The sequence below is a fragment of the Austrofundulus limnaeus genome, unplaced genomic scaffold, assembly GCF_001266775.1.
Source record: "Austrofundulus limnaeus strain Quisiro unplaced genomic scaffold, Austrofundulus_limnaeus-1.0 Scaffold29, whole genome shotgun sequence".
Classification (NCBI taxonomy): Eukaryota; Metazoa; Chordata; class Actinopteri; order Cyprinodontiformes; family Rivulidae; genus Austrofundulus; species Austrofundulus limnaeus.
The window spans coordinates 1,306,848-1,316,309 of record NW_013952431.1 but is presented as its reverse complement, the minus strand read 5'-3'; the positions used below and the strand labels follow the sequence as shown (position 1 = coordinate 1,316,309).

At 37.1% G+C, this 9,462-nt stretch overlaps 1 protein-coding gene across 1 annotated transcript in view; it reads left to right on the top strand.

Moving 5' to 3' along the window:
- drd2a (dopamine receptor D2a) overlaps positions 1-9,462 on the top strand; it is a 55,738-nt gene that overhangs the window by 34,536 nt on the left and 11,740 nt on the right. The gene's annotated exons all lie outside the window — the stretch shown is intronic.

Genomic DNA, 9,462 nt, shown 5'->3' with positions numbered 1-9,462 from the left:
CCCTTCTCATTATCTCACACCAGTCTCTTTTAAACACACACACACACACACACACACATACACACACACACACACACACACACACACACACACACACACACACACACACACTTTTATACAAACCATTTTGCCCATATTTCTTTGTAATGAGACATAAAACCTGACATCCCTGGTCTGGTAAACATGCTTTCTGCTTTCTCAGTGATCCATTTTTTTCTCTCTGTATTACTGCTGTAGAAAACATAACAAAAATGTGACGGTTGACAGATATCCAACAGACTTTCATTTTCGCAATATTGCTGGAACAACTATTTTGTCTAGATCATTACTGGGTATATTGTTTGCGAAAGATTAGAATAACAGCTGTGTAAGTACATCTTTAAACACAACATTTTTCTAAGAGGCTAAAACAAAGTAAAGCATGTTATGTAAAGGCATTTCTATGACGTCTGGTGCAAAGGATTTGAAGCAAGGAAAATGCCTACAGTTGCAGTATCTCTGAGTCACAGCTTCAAGGTGAAACAACAGTGAACGTTAGACTGTTCACATTGGTTTTTTAAACAGAAGTACTTCTGTGGTCAAAGACTCACGGTGAAGCAGATATATGACAACAAAATGTCAGACAACCCWGTTTTATCAGAAGTCAGACATTCACAAATCACTCTTCCTCACGAATCATTGAGCATTCAAGCCAATATAACCTAACTCAGACTCTTTGAAAGATACATCTGTGTCGGGCAACAATCACAACCTAAAAGAACATACAAGCATTGTCAAGCATAAACACATAACTAAAGGAGTGAATCAATGAGACAAGAGGAAGGGAACATATAAATCTATTTGTACTCATTTTAAGTGTCAATGAACTCTGTCCTACAGTTATTTCAGACCATTAGGTTTAACAAATGRTCTCTCTAACGTAGAAAAAGGCCCAGTTAGGATGTGGACACCGTGTCTTTCAGTGAGTCCAGATTGCAATGTATACATAGAAAGCTGTTGCCTTGTCTTGGCTGTGATTTTGTGTTTATTATCAACATTAAGGCACGCTCATCACACTGTCRATTGGAAGCATTTCTCACTTATCTTGCGGCGTCACGCGGAGAAGGGTGGATCAGCTTGTTTCTAACGTTGTTTTTATCATACTTATTTACTTGTTTGCRTTGTTGTGAGCAGCTGGATACTCACAGAGGGGGACCACTTCAAAGCACATCATAAAAGTAGGACTTGTATCAGARGCTCCGAATGACAGCTCACCACCTTCTGAAAAAAATATTGTGTTTAGTTACTTTATTGCTGATGTTTTAAAAAACTGTGAACTCGTATAACTCAGTGGTTCTCAGACTTTTATCACCACAACTGTTACTATACTTTCCAGGGCAATAAAAAAATCACCAGTACATGCCTAAAATAATATACTTGTAGCTATTCTTCTGCTATACATTTGAAAAGTAAATTGTAGATATTTTTAATCAAATTCTGTTGCAACTTTTTCAYTGTTTTATTATATTTATTAACCTCCCAAGACCCTGTGTCTTCARATTAAGACAAAGCATTTTTGCCTCTCTGAGCGGAGTGGCACAGCTGGGTATTCTGGTTTCCTCCCAGACCAAAAACATACACATTAGGGCAATTTGTAACTAAATTGTCCCCGAGTGTGAGTGTTTGTGTTTTTGCTTTTGGGGCCCTGTGATTAACTTGTGGCCTGTCTAGGGTGTACCCCCCACTCTGAGAGAGGAACTGCTAGGCACCTGRTCCCCATGACAGAATAGTAAAGCTCAGGGGTGGTTCTAGGGGTGGGGCCACAGGGGCATTGGCCCCTGTTGAAATTTGATTGGCCCCCTGAACTGCCCCTGTCCTGTAACTCATCTGTCCTTTGCCCAAGAGCGATGATGCTGGGTGCAGTTCTATTTCCAAACACTAGAGGCACCAATGAGACCATGAGACCAATAGAAAAGTCCAGCATGAATCAAGCTGACAGAAGTCTCTTGCATGCATCCACCCACCCATCCATCTCTTGACAGAAGTCAAGAGATAGATGGGTGGGTGGATGCATGGATGTTACTATGGGAACKAACATACTTTGTGCATGAGTATCCACGAGCACATTGGTTACCTATTGTCTAATGTTTTACAGGGTTTTAAGTATCACCATGACACTTGTTTGTTTCCATGGAGCCAAAATTGTAGTTTGCTTAAATCACTCATCTTTGTTGGCTGTCTCTAACTTTACATCACAGAATAGCTTTTGTTTAATAAGCTTGTCACTTACCTTGTAATTTGTTGATACTAAAATTGTATCTAAATGTCACAAGAGGGATCCAAAGTACCACAAGTGGCACGTGTACCACAGTATGAGAATCATGGCTGTAGTAGCTATTTTCTAGTCTTATTAACCTCTCAAATCACTTTGACACTACAAGCCACTTCAGAAAATTCACACGCACTCACGATTACACAAAGACAATTGTATGTGAGGTAAGAAATACAGTCTATAAATCAGACTACTCTTCCTGGCTTAAGGGGACAGGTATTGCAAATTGTACTTAAACTGTGGTGAATGCCAGAAAGATGTTTYGCAAAAACGTGTCCCATCAGGAGTTCAGCTATTAGTTTTTCAGGATGCAGGTGGAAATAATGTGGAGATTCTTTGTCAGAAGGAGCTTGTATTCTGTTAGTGTTCAGAACATCTCTTACACAAAAAGTACACTTGAACGTCATATGTAAAAATATGTGAAATGAACTCATAAAACATATGTTCTGCAGAAAGATCCCTTGTGGTTTTGAAACATTTTCAACATGGTCATGTTCTCCACATAAGGGATTACATGTGAAAAGTATGTCCTAAAGCAGTCTTCTTTTGTTAGCTCTTAATATATATATATATATATATATATATATATATATATATATATATGGCAAAAGACTCAGAGCTGGGCTAAAAAAACAGAAAAATCTGATATGTTTTAAAAGAAGCAGAGGAAATTGGAAAAAAAAAACATATTCCAGTTAGCTCTGCATACTGGCAGTTTATCAAAGTCTTAATAGATTAGCCAGTATTTAAAGCAGGATGCTAATAATCTGATTTTGGCAAGTCCCTCTTWGGCTGTCAGACCTCCTGGTAAAATGAAGAGGAGTAAAGTGAGCTAGAGCAAAGTTGGACCGATATAAATGTATGCAAGTCTGAAATTATTGGTTAGAAGTGGGTGGAATGACACTTCAGCTTGTCAAAAACTTTGCATCAATTTGTGTAATAATAACCTTCAGTTTTGAGATAAACTGAACTTAAACTTTAATGTTTACTTATTTTCTCTGAAAACATAATTTTTCCCACACAGACATAATCTAAATTGTGCTTGACTTTTMATAAATACAACAAACGCCCTTTATCTTATGTTTACTGGGCCATGGAACGGCCTTTTCTTTCTCCCACACAAAGACATTTGACTTTCCTTTATCTATGTGCAGACATAAGGTTTTATTTCAMTTCTTGTGTCAGTGACCGTGTCCATGACTGAGGTTCTTGTGTTAATAATGTTGGCGCATAACTTAGTCACAGAGAGTGGGCAGGGCATCCAGCTTGCCCTTTATCATTAAATGCTAAATTAGCATTAATTACCAGAGTTTTTTCTTTTCTTTTCTTTTTTCCCACCCAAGCATCGCTGAATATTAGTGCCTCTGGAAAGCAAACTCTGCATAATCTAAGTTGGCAGAAATATATTTTAAGAAATTATACTTTTTGTGTTTGTTGCTTGTTTGTTGCTACACGTTCTTGACTTGCAGATATCTGGTAACCTCTGAAAAAGCACATATTTACTAACTAATTTACTAACTATTATTTACTATAATGTGATATTCATCAATCTTGACTATTATCCAACCTAACAGGCATTAAACAATATCCTGAGAGGAAGACTGATGTTTTTTTTTTATTTATTTATTTTTTGTAGAATCAATGGTATAGAGAGGACATAGTATTCCCAAAATACCCTCAGAGTGCTCAGAGTGCATATTTTTCCCTTGTTGGCTCAATAATGATTCAGCAGCATAGTGAAATAAACAACAATAAACAGCTGTTTTGATGCAAGGCAATCCACAGTCTTACTTGGTGTTTAGGACTGTTTTAGGAATCTGGTTTACTGCTGCCAGACTCTGTGATTGATATGCAATTTGTGTTTCAATCTTGGAACAGGAGACAGGTGATAGAGCAGATTGATGGCTCTGAATCTAAACACATCCTGTTGTGATGCTTATGAAAAATCTGTAAAGTCTCCTGTCATGACTTTGGGTGTAAGATCAATAACACTTAAACCTTTACACTTAAGCATATAGAGTGAGTAAGAATAAAACTCTAAAAAATGTAAGATGCTGAATCTTCAAACTATTTTTCAAGGCATATTTCATAAATCTAAAATAAACAGCCTGATGAACAATTGGGTCTGATGCAGAAAGTCAGATACTTGGACCACATAATCAAATATGATCCATGTGCAAGTGATGTTAGGTGTTTTAATCTAAACAGACTAATATATTGACATTAAAAATGTCTTTAAGCATTGGTAATTTCACAGTAGCTCTTTTTTTAGAATATGCAGTACATTGTTTTATAAAACAAATCTTTGGTGTATCTACTTACACCAAATTACTATATTTATAAGTATATTTTAAAGCCTAGAAAAGCTACTTAGTGTGCACTAATGCAAAGAGTGAACCCATCTGAATTAAAATCCTAGAAAGCAATTTTCACCCAACCGAGGAAACAGCATCTTTATTAACTAGCTCCAAAGGGACCTATAAAAAGAATGCAGAAAAAAATATTCACGCAATGATATTTCACCATTAACAAACAACTTTTCCCATGAAATTGTGACACTGGTGTTTAAATGCAAACAATCACAGTGGCTGTTTTTCAGACAGCAGCCTGATGTACAACCCAAGCTCTGCAGACTTTGAATAGATTTTCTTTTGAGGATTTGTCGTTGTGACTTTTCCTGCCAACTGRCATGCTCAATAAGCAGCTCAAAAGAAGAGTGCACTGCTAATGTCAGTTTGCATTCTTGATAGTAATTATTGAACTTATTTATGAAGTGGCAGTTCAGATCATTTGAAAATATATATATTTTTCAGAAAAAATGAAGAGCTTGAATTTTCACTCGTTTGTGTCTGTTAACTGTTTAATGTTAGGTCATCAAGTGAGTCTGCCTCCCAGTTATTATGAGGTCGATGGCCTTGTGTGTGTTTCTTAGTGCTGTGCTTTGTTCAACTGAGCATTTTGTGACTATCTGAGGGCAGACACATCCACTGCCACCAAATTGTCATGGCAAAAAAAGAAAAGGGAGACACGAAGGCCAAGCTTGTTGATTTTTATCAATTTATTACAAAAGAAATGCCAAGCAGAATATACCAGGGGTGAGTCAGCCATATAGTAAGAATTGTCCACCTTCGGCTTGTCACAGAGTGCTTATTTGAACTACAGGTATCAGTAAGACACAGATATGGGCACCAGCCTTTTCATATCTGGAATGCTGTATTGATTGAAGGGTATTCTGACCTAAACTGTTTGTGCCAAGTTAAAGAAATGTAACCCCAAGGGGTATTTGGTTGTGGAGTTAGTAGACATAAAAAAATCATTCATACAAAAGACATAAAAACACTAAAATAACAGTACAAAAATTCACCAAGAAGTCTGAATACTGCAGGGGTATGTAATATTTTGTCTATTAGTTTTACATCTGCAGAACAAAGACACCTGTGTCAGGACAAAAACAGCCTGAACTCACCATGGAGTGGGTGATCAGGGTCAGCCTGAACCAGTCTGGCCTTTTTTACTGACCTGACCTTGTGTAGGTCAGTGAGGTTCAGTAGGGCTATGCCAGCAATTCTGCTGCATATCCTGACAATCCCCAAGAGTTTATTTCTGTTCTTACATGTTAAAAAYCTAAACCAACGAATGATGCTAAAAGTTAAAGAAACTCAATAAAACATGAATTACCCATTCTCATCAAAGTATAATTAACATCAAAGCCACAGTTTCTGATGAAAATGTATTCAATGGCACCAAATGAGGACATCTCCACAGACCAGTTAATTTCAATTGTCCAATAAATGAAATAAAAAAATATGTTCATAACCTTTTCACAGATGTGAGGAAGGTCTGACTTGAGTGAAGTCTAACAAAGAAATTTGTTTATGTTGGCACCTAATTAAGTCAAGTCAACATTTATTTATATAGCACATTTAAAAACAACTGCCATTAGCCAAAGTGCTTCACATGTTACAACTAAAAGAAAAACAAAAAACAGAATACAAAGTTAAGAACAATAAAAAAATATAAACATAGAACAAACCTTTAAAAGTGGAAAATAGCCAACTCTCGTGCTGAATTAAAAGCTCTGGAAAACAGGTGTGTTTTAAGGTGAAACTTAAAAACACCAAGAGTTGATGCCTGTCTAATATGCACTGTAAAAAAATGAAATGTTGGATTTACTTAATCATGTTATGTTACCTGGTTCCACTTAACTGGGTTGAGTAAATTCAAAGCAATATACAAGTTTTTTAGCCAAAGAACATGAGTATGTTGCTTTGAATTTATTCAACTCAGTTAAGTGGAACCAGGTAACATACTGTAACATGGTTAAGTAAATCCAACATTTCCTTTTTTAGAGTGTGAAGTGGCAGCTGGTTCCACAGTTTAGGAGCCACAACTGAAAAGGCCCGAGCACCTCTGTGGACCAGTCTGGACAGTGGGACAAAATAAAATAAAATGAAATAAAATAAAATAAAATAAAATAAAATGATTATTAATTATTAACCTAACCTAAATATTATTATTGTACATTCTATTTGAATGTGCCTTTCATGGCACTCAAGGACACCTTACAATATAAAATGCAGTTTAAAAAATCTTTTTGATTTCAGGAGATTGTTTTCTAAAGCCCTCCAGTCATTCTGTTTGCATTTTCAATATGTCAGCATTTTTCGAAATTAAATTAGAAGACTGTTAAGCTTTGAATCATATAATGCAATGTGACTTACACTTTGACTTTAAAAGGGTTCCATTCTTTAATCTTAATATTTTTTATGTATTTATTTATTTATTTTTTTACATTGTCCTTTTTGAAATGGTACATTTGCTATGGTTCAGTTGTTTGGGGTTATGTCCAGTAAAAATCAATTTTGTATAATTTAAACTTTTTTTCCCCAGCGCAGATATATCTGTATCTTTGTTGCGTAACCTTCAATATCCATGAAAGTTTTTTCAGCTCCTTTGAGCTGTTTGATTTTTAAATATCAAAGTTACTTTCAACCATAGCACTGATGTGTTGGAGGAACTTTTGAGAGGATTGTATTCTGACATCTAATCAATCAAAACTAAAGAACAAAGAACAAATTGCTTATTTCCAGAGGCAGGAAGACTAAAGTCAGGTGCAAAGTGTTGTAAAATTGCACATAGAGGAAAAGGAAAAGTTGTGGAAGAGAGATCATCAGTCATTGCTCAATCAGAATATTCTACATTCACTGTCAGCTTAGTTGAGTGGAATTTGGTTTAAAAGAAAACAAACTGGACTTATCGTTAGCCTCATAACAGAACTGCCCAAGACATATTTGGTCAAAAAAAACTTATATGGCATATACTCATATATGCTATGAGGCTATGATATACAATGTTCATGATGAAAAAAAAGATGTTTAATACTATACGTTTTATGTTTATAAATAAAAGATTAAGGATTTTATTTTAATATAGAAGTAAATTATTCAGCTGTGGTCAACAACTAGCTGAGCTCAMTCCAATACATATTACATAAATAATGAATCAAATACAATCTGACAGCATCAGTTCATTTGCTCACAGCAGGTGATCAGACCCAACTCAGACACACAGGGTCAAGGAAACCTGCAGCTGACTTTACTGGAGTCCTTTGGCTGTTTAGCTGTTTGAGCCCAGCTTTGAGTTTACACAATTAATTTATCTCATATGAATAAACTATAGTTTTCWTTTTTTAACTTACATTTTGAAGTTTTCTATAAGATTATGCTGCTGTTGGAAAGGGTGCAGCTGAAAATGTGTTAATTTAAAATGTTAAAATAAAAGCAGACCCTATCCATTTACATTATAAATTCCATGTTTAGTGCTTTCTTCATTATCTCAATTTATTATCCATCCATCCATCCATCCATCATCTTCCATTTTATACAGAGTCTGGTGGATTTGTGTTTCCTTTCAATTAACCACCCATCCATCCATCTTGCCTGCTGCTTGTCCCACAGTCTGGTCGGGGGGGGCAGCAGCTTGAGCAGGGAAACCCAGACTTCACTTTCCTCAGCCACCTATTCCAGGTCTTCTTGGAGGACTCCAAGGCATTCCCAGACCAGCTGAGCGACATAGTCTCTCCACCGTGTCCTGGGTCTTCCTCTGGGTCTCCTCCCAGTTGACGTCCAGGAGGCAGCTTTACCGGATACCAGAACCACCTTAACTGGTTCCTCTCGATGCGGAGGAGCAGCAGCTCTACTCGAGTCTCTACCAGATAACTGAACTTCTCACCCTATCTTGAAGGGAGCGTCCAGACACCCTGTGGAGAAAACACATTTCGACCACTTGTGTCTGTGATCTTGTTCTTTCGGTCACTACCCAAAGTTCGTGACTATAGGTGAGAGAAGGACCGTAGCCTGGTCAGTAAACAGGGAGCTTTGCCTTATAGCTCAGCTCCCTCTTGTGAGGATGTGTGTTTTGTTGTCCTGTGTTCTACCTCCCTCTTGTGTTCCCTCGTCGTCATTWTGCCTCTTTCTCCTCAGCTGTTTGTCATTCCCTCCTCAGTCATCTTGCACCAGTCAGTAATTTCTCTCAGCTGTTGTCCATTTTCTCTCTTTCCCTGTGTGGATAAATACTTCTCTCTTCTTCACTTATCACTGGATCTTTGCATGGCCTGTCCATCTGTCTTGTTGTCTCTGTGGTCCCTGTGGCCCCTTCACGTTTTAGATTTATTTTTTGCTGCCCTGCCAGCTCTTTATTTTGTTAAATACATATTTTTATTATAATTCTTATCCTCCGCCTGGACTTGGACTCATTCCTTGCACCAGTGTGACACCTCTTCACCACAACAGACCAGTACAGAGTCTGCAAAACCGTAGTTCGTGTCCATGCGTCAGTTGAATCATTCTTTATCTGGCCTGTCACCTAAGACCATTCTGGCATAGGAGACCCTACCCGGGGCAATCGAAATTGACTTTCATTCACTTTTTGTAATTGGATTTATGCTTAACTCAGACATTTCCCCCTAAAACTAACCATTACGAGTGTAATTCCTAATCCTAACCTGAACCAGAACTTAATTCAAACCATACCTCTAAACCTAACTAGTAAAGCAAAGTAGAACTGCAAAAACAGTGAGAACCGGGATTCCTCACTCTGTAGCAGAAAAAAAGTACACACACACACACACACACACACACACACACACACAC